The following is an 11,780-nucleotide window of genomic DNA, read 5'->3' as shown; positions in this document are numbered from 1 at the left end:
CCAACACTTATCTTCTAATATCTTTGTGATCTTTTTCTTTTTTTTTTCTTTTTGGTTTGATAAAACTTCAAATAAATTATGTTAACTGATCGAAATTTCTTTTTTGAGAAGCATTTGTATTTGATATATATGTAACAAATATAAATATAGAGATTGGACAATCTAAACATAAAGAAAAAAATTAGAAAAAATTAGTATATTCTTGTTAAACACATACTATATTTGACATTAACTCTCAAATTTGAATAACATAACAAATGAAAAAATATATAATTTTAATTGGCCCCTTCAAGATCAGATGTCAAGATCTATCACTGGTTTAAAATGAATAAGTCATGAGGTATCACAAAGTTAAATGGACATAATTATTTTATATATACATCATAGTTGTTATTTGTATATATGTTTAAATGGACATAATTATTTTATATATACATCATAGTTGTTATTTGTATATATGTTTATATTGCATATGCAAATCTCATATTAATATGTCATATTATAAAATCTTAAAACTTGGTATCTGTCTTAAATATGATTTTAATAAAATTTAGGTATGTTCCATAAATTACATCAACAAGTAACCTCAAGGATATGGAGGAGATATACAAGCACATTTGAATGCCATGGAGATTTCTTAGCAAGTTTGAAAAAATTGGGAAGAGAATTGATAATGATAATAACACATTAAAATCATATTTAGATATTATTTTCTTGCTATACAACCACACTGAATTCCATTCTTGATAGAGTTTCTAGTCCTTGTAACCATGGATCGATCTTATATTAATATGGGACATAATGGCTACCATGATTTGGTATTAGATGATTTATTGGACATGATCATTAAGATATTGTCTCAAGGATTAAATAATTTTTTAGAACTATGATCACATCAAAATAAAGTTAATCAATTTGGAATCTTATTTTTTAAATTATATTTTATCAAAATCAAATATCTCAATTAATATTGTCAAAGTGAGAGAATGTTAGAATTTTTTAATAAATGGACTATTATTAATTAGTAATTTTATAATTTAATAAAGTAGGTTGATAAATTTAATTCTAATAGGAGACAAGTATGAAAGCTCAAGTAATGTAATAATGATCGCTTATTTTTTGTTATCTTTGTAATTTTATATGTTTGCCTTTTAAAAACATCAATATAAGTTTTTTTTAATTAAAAAAATCAAACTTTATTTTTAGAAATAAATCATATATATTCTAATCACTGAACTAAATTTATGATTGGATACATTAGCATTACTTTGGTTTTTCTTCAATTTGCCCAAATATTCAAAACTATGAGATAAATGACATGTAATTTGCAATAGTATGTCATATATATATATGTATATATATTAAGAAGGATAATCATCAAATTGTAAAAGTAAAGTGAGGTTTCAATAATTATTTTTTAATAAAAAAGTTTGCAATTTAAAATAAAAAAATTGTAGATGTTAGATATTTAAATTTTACATTGTTAAATGTTATTTTTTTAAGAATATTACTTAAATCAATTAAATTAATTTATGATTCAATTTCAATAAGTATTTAATTTATGTCATAATATTCTTTTTTATACATATAAATAAAAATTATATTCGTTGAAAATATTCTCGTTACATTAAAAAATTAAAATTGCATAAAAATAATGATAAGAAACACTTTTACACATCAAAATTAAAAAAGAAAAAAGAAAAAAAAGAAATGTGCTTTGACAGAATAACAATTAATATTTTAATATTAAAAACTAACTTTTAGTGGGGATATGACACTAGTGTTGAGCCCACAGCAAACCGTATCATTTTCCAAAGAAAATTTTCCATGGGGCCCCATCATGACTTTTCTGTAAGACTCGTCCACGGACGTCGACAACGGAGACTTGGAAAAGTCTTTAACTGATATATATTCTGCGAAAAACAACTCAATTTTTCGGCTTTTTTTTCTCCTTTAAGAAAATTATATCTTATCTTGTCAATATATATTAGTTAAGTTTGCAAGACAATACTTTAAGCTTAGTTCCTTAAAAGAAATTTATGAAGTTCTTGGTTAAAAATATTGAAATAATGTTTTTTAAAAATCAAGTGACAAGTTAATTTGACGTATAGATTAATAATATTGAATAGATTAATTTTTTGTATAGATATAATTATTGTATAGATATAATTTGACGTATAGATTAATAATATGAAAAGATTCAACTGTAAATTATATCTATACAAAAAATAAAATACAAAAATTATGGAATGGTGAGAAAAAAATGTTAATAGATATTTAGCAAAAATAATAAAATTTTAAATCTTCTTGAAAATATTTGAAGCTATATATATTTTAATAATTTATCGAGCAAATTTATTTTTATTGAAATACTTAAAATTAGAACTTGAATCTTAAAAGTGAAGTGTAAGGTATAGGGAATATAGAAGGAGAATATCTTTAATGCAATCCAAAGTGCGGTAAGTTTTTTATTTTTTTTAGTGCAAATTAGGAAGGTAAGTCTTAAGATGCATTCAAAAATTAATCTATTCAATAATAAGTTATAAAAGTAAACTATTAGTTCAAAATTTAGCTCATCTAATCAAAATTTAGCTCATCTAATCTATGTAATCACTTTTAAAAATTTATAAAAAAATATATTTAAAATTCAAATTTTAATATTTACAACTCTTTCTTTTGTTTTAGATTACAACATCTTTGCACCAACAAAAAAAATATTAAACTTCAATATTATCTGCATTTCAGTTATTATTAATGTTCATAAAAGGCTGGAATTAAGATTACATTGGCAAAAAAATTAAAGCATCTATTCTAGCGACCAACATTCAATGATCCACTACCACTAGTAAACAACACATGATAATCAATGGCTGTTGAGTCATTTACATGATTCTCATCGTTTCCATTAATTCCACTCTCCTGCAGCTGCATTGCAAGCTCAAGTCCGCACACTACTTCACTCATTACCGGCCTTTTAATCCCCTCGGAAGCCAAACAACTTATAGCTACTTCACCAAATTTTAACAGACTTGGAAGGCTGATCTTACCCTGTAAATAAGGATCTATTATCTGATAGAGGGTTCCATTGTTGTAGCAATGTTGTACGCACTCTACTAAACTTATCTGCAAATGATCCACAGTTCGATCTATTGGTGCTAGCACATAATACTTCGCACAACACCACGCCAAAAGAGTACACATCCGATTTCTCTGTCAGTTGTTGAAGACGGAAGTATTCAGGATCCAAGTAGCCAAAGCTGCCCTTGACAGCAGTGCTGATATGCGTGTTGGACAGGTTGTTCAGTTTAGACAATCCAAAATCAGATATTTTGGCCACCCATTTCTCACTTAACAAAATATTTGTGGTCTTCACGTCTCTGTGAATGCTGATGTGGTTGGGACCTCTATGAAGATAATGTAGCCCATGTGCAGCAGCAATACACATTTTGAGCCTTTTTTCCCATTGTAATGGGGGATTATTCGTGTTGTAGAGGTGATCTCTCAAGGTTCCATGAATAAGACTATCCATTCCTCCTTTGACTTGAATTTTGGCCATTTACTCTTGTAAAACTCTTTAATTGGAGCTTGATTACAAAAGTAAAGTTTCAAAAATGCATTCTTCTTACACTCAAAATGACTTTTCATCCACAAATAGAGCAATGGCACACATCCAACAAAGCCTATTTTCCCTTTCTAATAATAATGGTTCAGGGCTTTAATTGTCTCAGCTAAGATTGTAGGTAAAGGGTTTTAAGCTTTTTTCAAATGCCAAAAGAAAGTCGATCACTTCTATCTCAATATGACCTAAGATTCTGGGAAAGACCACCATGCCATATATAGTCAAAGCAAATATATCTAACATTTGGTTATCATTCAGGTACTTTATGATGAAATCATAGAAAAATTCCTAAGGCAAACAGATATAATCATTTCTTTCTTGAACTTGTACATTCACATCTTTTTTTTTTACTTTCATGAGATCGGATAGTTTCTTGCAAAATGCTAGTTTCTACCTTTTGACATATATTTTATCTAATGGTTGAAGATGCAAACCCATCGATGTAGAATATTCCTTTTATAGTCAGTGCCATGTTAACCTCATTGAAGATGAAACATCTATATGAAGGATCCCAGAATTGCACAACTACTTTAATGAGAGAATTTTCAACTACCATTAAAAGAAAATGCGTATTATGGCCATATTTTTTGAAGAAGGCTAACTGACTTATATTTTTTCATATATCTGACAAGTACTTCAAATCATTTTGTTTGAAAAGCAAATGAACTTCTTTAGGCAACGTAGAGACATAGCCAAATGGTAGACAATCCCCTTTTTCTTATTGTTTTTTTTTTTTAATTATACCTTCAAATCATTGGGTGACTCACACTCGAAGAACATAGATAAGGCACAAACTGACGTTCAGTGAATTCTATGAAAGTTTTAATTGAAAATATCTTTGGGGCAAGTATGCTAAGCAATCTGTATGGATGTTTTATGAATATGCAAGACAAGAACAAAAATAAAGAAATTGGTTAATTATTTCAATATAAAAAAAAATAAGCGTATTAGCAAAGCAAATAAAATATGATAACAACATGATACCAACTCAAGGTCAATTCCAAAAGTTAAAGGGAATATGGCTCTACGTATAGGTTAAACTCATAAGGTTAACCATATGTGATTTAAGTTATTTCTAAAAGTTTCGAAATTGTTCCTCACATCATTGTCTATAATAGACTAGTAAGGCATCCCAATCCTCACCCATTATAGACTACAAGCAAAAATGGTTCTATTTGAGTGGGAATGTTTCACTAACTTATACGGAGACATGAAATCTCATGAAGGCATAGGTACTTCACTCCTTCATAAGGGATAAAACTAAGGTGTAGAGCTCATTTTATACGTTATGATAAATAAATAAATAAATAAATACAAATAATGAGAAAAATAAAAAAGAATTTTTAAATTTATTAAGTTAGACTTGGATATCAAGAAATATTTACTAGCTGGACTCTCAATGTCTTCAGTAGAGTTGTAAAACTATCATAACGTATAAATCCGTTAATCTATTTATTGACATAGATTTAAAAGTCATCTTCAATCCTTTTTATTTAGGTGTTATTAACCACCTAACTGAATTTACCCTATTTTAAAGAAAAGTTTCAAGTTTGACTTAGGTATCTTTAAATGTTAGATTCTAGTCCACAAAGTCAGATTTTAGGTTTGGGAGTGTGGTTATGCATGAGGAAGGTTAAAACACCCTTACAGTATCCATCCAAATGATGATAGCAATTTGATTTTAAGTTATTCAAACCTTATTTATAATTTACCAAATAATTTAATATTGAAAAGTTTTTCTTAAATTACTCAAATATGTTGGTAATAATTTAAGAATATTTTTTCACTTCAAGAGTATTCAAGAAGACTATTTGTTATGCTTTGAAAAGGCTCCATCAACAAATTCATTTAATTTTATTTCTAGTAATAAATTTCTATAAAAATGATTTATTTTTAGAAATATCTTCCAATATGTTGGTCAGTTTTCTATAAAAAATTATCTTTTAATACATTGATAGGATTTTATGAAAAGCTTTTTTTTTCTTTTTCAAATTGGATTTTTATTAAAAATTATAAGGTTATTCAATATGTTGGTAAAACCTTAGTTTTAAAATCATGAGCCTTCTAATATGTTGGTAAGGTTTCCAATATAGCGATAAAACCTTATTTTTTAAAATAAAATTATTAGCCCTCCAATATGTTGGTAAGGCTCTTTTTATTTTAAAAAATATTTTCATAAAAAATATATGTATTTACAAATATAAATAAATAAATAAACAATTAAACAAATAAATAAAAATATAATAAATAAAGAAATAATTTAATAGAAATAAATGAATAAAATAAAAAAAGTACTAGAATTCAGTTTGGCTTATGGCTTGGAGGCAGGGCTTGGCTTCAAGCACGAAAACCAGCTGAAACGACTTAGCTGAGACCACTCAGTTTGGCTTGAAGGGGGCTACTAGAATCAAGTTGTAAACTAGGTAATGCAACAGATCAGATTTGAGAATAGGAAACACGCAGATCCTGATGAATCCTAGATCTGAAATGATATTGTTTAGCATCAGTATAAAAGAAAAAAATTTTTGTTTTTTGTCTTAGATTTCCTTACACTCTCTCTCTAATTCATTTTCTCTTTACTTCTCTCTCTAGAAAAATATGAACATCGGTAGTCAAAATATGGGGACTTGCCAAATTTTGGAAAAACTCATCAAAATCTAGTTGAAAACTTTAATTTTAGCCGATAAATTCAACTGAGAAATTAAAAAATTCATCTAATTTCTAGAATTTCCTAAAAAATTCTAGAAAAAGGTAGAAAATTCCCCCCCCCCCCCCAAAAAAAAAAAAAAACAACCAATCAACTTATTTGCCTCCTAGATTATACCTTGACCGAATTATACCCTTATAATTTCTCAAATTTCTTAAAATTCTTCAAAAATAAAAAACCTTACTACCAAAACAATACTTTCTTTAAACTGTGTGATTTTTTTTTTTATGATTTTTACCTATTCTATTAGTGTATTTTCTATGTGTTAGAAGAGGATTTATATAGGGTTTTTTATTAGAAATTTTAAGAATTTTTATTGAATGGCATAGATTAGAATCCGTTCATGGCTTGAATTTTTTGCTTTTAAAATTTTGCTTTGATTTCAGTCGATAATTTTTTTAGATTTAATTTCATTTTTTATTTAACTCGATTTCTAGGATTGAATCCCTTAATAGAATAAAAAAATCTTGATTTTCTTTCCCTTTTATTTATTTATTATTTAATTTTTATTAAAAATAAAATAGAAAAAAAAAAGCGAAAACTATTAAAAACAAAAGAATTATCTGCTGGGCTCCCAAATATAAACAGGAAAAACTAAAGAAAACTGTCTATTGGGCTTAAAGCTCACACAAATTCAAAGCCCAATTGTTCCCAACAAACATCTCCAAAGTCCAATAGTCTAGACAAAATTCAAATAAAAAATATTAAATATCTTGATCCTTCTATTAAAAGTTTCGAACGAATTGAAGTGTCTACATGCGTGATTAGTAAATTACTAGATCGTTGACTAACTATAATTTGATTTATCCTTATAGCAGACTGACCAAGGTTTATATTAATGAGATGATGAACGTAATGGCCATGTGCTCATGGTGTACGGTGACCTCACTGTCGGGCTCTAACACAGGAAAGCATGTGATAATGTAGGGTCGACTCGATGGTTTTGAACTCTTTCTTTGGAAATTGGAATCTTTTAGAAACTTATACAATATTCTTCAAAAACGATCAATTTGATTGATGGTTGTAGCCTGTAGGTATCACAGTGAATCTTAGAAACTTATGCAATAGTTTTCGAAAAGGATCAGTATGATTGATGGTCATAGCCTGTAAGTAGCACAGTTAACCTCCCCTTGCCCGTACAACTTAAGCACATATGATTACCGGTATGCTGTGATTATAGGGTAATTCCACCCAAATCCTCTTAAGTTTTAATCATAATTGAATACAAGGAAACTAATTCTAGAAATAGACAGCCCAACCCTATTGTGTTAACTATAATTTTAGAAATCAAATTATAGTTAGTCAATGATCTAGTAATTCGCTAATCACTCAAGAGTTTGAGATCTTTAATTACCAATAAAGTTAGGTGTTTTATATATATAAATTCATATTTTTTATATTTAAAATTATCAAAATTTATAAAAAAAAATAAAATACAAAGTTATCGAATGGTGAGAAAGATTTGGTAATAGATATTTAGCTAAAATAATACAATTTTAAATCTTCTTGAAAATATTTGAGTTATATATGTTTTCATGATTTATTGAGTAGATTCATTTTTATTGAGATACTTAAAATTAGAACTTGAATCTTGAAGTGTGAGATATAGGGAACATAGAAGAAGAGTATCTCTAATACAATCCAAAGTGTGGTAATTTTTTTTTAGTGCAAATTAGGAAGGTAAGTCTTTTGATACATCCAAAAATTAAATAAAAATCCATTCAATAATAAGTCATAATAGTAAATTATTAATTTAAAATTTAACTCATTTGATTCATATAATTACTTTTAAAAATTTACATAAAATATATTTAAAATTTAATTCTTAATGCTTATAATTTTTTCTTCTATTTTAGATTATAACGACTTTGCATCAACAAAAATAATGTTAAACTTTATCTGCACTTCAGTTATTATTAATGTTCATAAAAAGATGGAATTAAGATTACAATGGGCAAAAAATTAAAGCATCTATTCTAGCGACCAACATTCAATGATCCACTACCACTAGTAAACAACACATGATAATCAATGACTGTTGAGTCATTCACATGATTCTCATCGTTTCCATTAATTCCACTCTCCTGCAGCTGCAATGCAAGCTCAAGCCCGCACACCACTTCACTCATAGCCGGCCTTTTAATCCCCTCGGTAGCCAAACAACTCATAGCTACTTCACCAAATTTTAACAGACTTGGAAGGTTGATCTTACCCTGTAAATAAGGATCCATTATTTGATCAAGGGTTCCATTGTTGTAGCAATGTTGTGCCCACTCTGCTAAACTTATTTGCAAATGATCCATAGCTCGATCTATTGGTGCTCTAGCGCATAATACTTCGCACAACACCACGCCAAAAGAGTACACATCCGATTTCTCTGTTAGTTGTTGAAGACGGAAGTATTCAGGATCCAAGTAGCCAAAGCTGCCCTTGACAGCAGTGCTGATATGCGTGTTGGACAGGTCGTTCATTTTAGACAATCCAAAGTCAGAAACTTTGGCCACCCATTTCTCACTTAACAAAATATTTGTGGTCTTCACGTCTCTGTGAATGATGGTGTGCTTGGGACCTCTGTGAAGATAATGTAGCCCGTGAGCAGCAGCAATACACATTTTGAGCCTTTTTTCCCATTGTAATGGGGGATTGTTCGTATTGTAGAGGTGATCTCTCAGGGTTCCATGAACCATGTAGTCATACACAAGGATCATTTCGTTATTGTCTTTGCAATAGCCCATTAAAGAAACTAAATTTTGGTGCCGAAGTTGAGAAAGCATCTCGATTTCGGTCCTAAACTCAAGCACCCCTTGTTGTGAACCTGGATTCAAACGTTTGATTGCAACAGGGATGGAGCCAGCATTAATGAATCCTTTGTACACGTTGCCAAATCCTCCTCTTCCGATGATGAAATTCTCATCGAAGTTGTTGGTAGCTGCTTTTATCTCCCTTAGTGAGAAGTGGCGACAAATATCAGAAGGTAGAGCACGGCTACTTTTGTTGGCAAATTTACTGGAACGTATCCTTAAAATCAAGAAAAATAGAAGAGAGGCTGCTGCAAAGGTAGAAATTAGACCAACAACAGCGACAATTATTTTCCACTTCTTTCCTGATTGCTCGATTGGCGGCTTCATAGGTTCGAGAAGATTGGGCATGGGATCAGGGTTAGGTCCGGAAAGATCACCACCCTTGCTCAATTTGAAAATTTCAACTCCATTCAAGATTGCATCGATATAGCGACCTAGGGCAGGGTGTAGCTTAATTGAGAGATTTTGTTTCTTTTGATTTCCTTTATTTTTTATTGCCACTACGTAATCTCTATACGTTGGAATCCGACTTCCACCGCTCCACGCTATAACGTCTGCTTGACTTTCTGCTGTTAGATTGGCTATGAAAATCACAAAGACTCTATCACCTGGTTCTGCTACAACGTCGTGCATCTCACAAAAATGCAACCTCACAAAGTAATCAAAGTCAGAATCAACAGGAAACTGCCAAGTTAGATTTGAGTGCTCATTGAAAGTCCTGTTTGGCCCCATTACTCTAGCAGTTCTATAGATGGATTCCGGAGCAGAGAATGATGGTATAGCGCTGAAGGTGAGATTAATACTGTTGTTAACCGTAAAATATGAATCTGATGTTATGTATTCAGAGTCGTCTGACCAGGCTCTGTACATGCCAGTGTCTTCTGTGGGCGGGATTGACATCCCGCCAACACTGAGCCGGTGCAACATCTCAAGGGCAGTGTCGTTTCCAAACGAGTACAAGTTAGACTGGCCAAGAAAGCTCACACCTGCATCATTGGCAGGTCTGTAGAATAGGTTAGCGGGCATAGACACAATTTCAATCCCGTTTATAAAAGCATATGCATCTGTGATAGCAGAACTTGGAGTGAATGTTATGTTTAGGTTCTGACCGTCTTGGATACTAACGCAGAATTCTTTAACAAGAGTTTCCTCGCCTTGAGCATGAAGTAAAGCACTGAAGTTTCTAAGAAGTGTAAATGGACCTGCCTTAACAGAGAAGAAAGCCTTAGACAGATTAAATCCCGGATATGAATTTACATGAAAGTGCAAGCGAATGAACTTTTGCCCACTAGTAAGGGGAATTATGTAGCTGAATTCGGAGTAAGAAAGGCGGCCTGTGATGTAGGGTACATGGCCAGTAGAGGCATTCAAAAATACGGATAGTTTGTTTTGTGAATTTATGACGGGGAATTTAGAATTGCTTTCCCCACTCCACAAGCGGCCATCCCAAGCTATGGAGTCAGAGAAGGAGCCACAGTTAATTGAGATGTTTTCAATAGGGATATAAGGAGGCACTGCCTCACCTATAATGAAGATACAGAAATTTAAAAGTTGGAGAAGTAACAGGCTTTGCAAACTAAAACTTTTATTGCTTCTATTCATCATGATGAAGAGAAACACAAGAGAAAGAAAGAAAGAAATAGGAAGGGCGTTTTGATCCGGAAAGCCAGAAGACAAGAAATTAGACCTTGTAATTACAAGTACAACCAGATAGTATACACGATTCCGATTGACTGATTAATAATTGGCCTTACGTGGGGTTTAGCATCAAAGGGAAGCTGTGGGGAAAATGTTGGGCCTGTTAGAGAGAGAAACAAAAATCATATGGTAGAATTCAAAATCAAAATTTAAATGTTGGACCAACTTTGCATATTACATATTCCCTAAACTGAAGCGTGTGAGACGAGCTAGCTAGGGTTGAAAGGCTTTCAAAGTCTTTGGCAGATATTCTAAACTGAAGCGTGTGAGACGAGCTAGCCAGGGTTGTAAGACTTTCAAAGTCTTTGGTAGATATTCTAAACAGTAGTTGCACTTTCCTTTCTTTTTGGGTAAGTTGTTTATCTTTACTTTGTAATAGAAATATTAAATGGACTTACCATATAAGTCGAAACATATTAAAATTTTGAGTCACATAGTTATTTTTGCTTTGTAATAGAAAAACTCTTCTGGTTTATTGTTGCTTTAAGAGTCAAATATTAAAAATATTAAATGTGATTTGAATTTTAAATTAAAAAGTTTTAAAATTTTCTTAATTTGTAAAAGAGGTAGATGAAGAGAATTTTTTTAAAAAATTTCAGATTAAATGAGGAGAGAGAACTCTCTCTATCCTTTGTTCATCTTATTAAATATTAGCATCCTAAAATCAAATTAAAGATTGCTAATGAGCTCAGCTAAGATGATGCGAGGTCTGTTATATTTGAGAGGTGATCACCATTTAATGCATAATGTTTTTTCATCATATGTAAATAAAATAAGTAGATGGATAAAAAAATTTTAAAAGTAGATTAAAAAATTAAAAAAATCAAATTAAATATTTAATCTTAAAACTTTGGCCAAAAGTAGCACTGCAAAACAATTACTCAAAGACAAAGACCAAGACGTGGAAGTGGCATCATTGCCATATATCTTTCTTTTGCCTTTTTTTTTTTTTTTT

General features: G+C 30.5%; 2 pseudogenes; both read right to left on the bottom strand.

Moving 5' to 3' along the window:
• Positions 1–2,811: 2,811 nt before the first annotated feature.
• LOC149512920 (receptor-like protein kinase FERONIA pseudogene) lies at positions 2,812–3,556 on the bottom strand (annotated as a pseudogene).
• Positions 3,557–8,214: 4,658 nt separating this feature from the next.
• LOC149512919 (receptor-like protein kinase FERONIA pseudogene) lies at positions 8,215–11,151 on the bottom strand (annotated as a pseudogene).
• Between the last annotated feature and the right edge of the window lie 629 nt (positions 11,152–11,780).

This window comes from Durio zibethinus, chromosome 21 (genome assembly GCF_047325235.1).
Source record: "Durio zibethinus cultivar Kanyao isolate XHJ-2024 chromosome 21, ASM4732523v1, whole genome shotgun sequence".
Lineage (NCBI taxonomy): Eukaryota > Viridiplantae > Streptophyta > Magnoliopsida > Malvales > Malvaceae > Durio > Durio zibethinus.
Note: the sequence above shows the minus strand (reverse complement) of the source record. Positions and strands in the feature narration are given on the sequence as shown.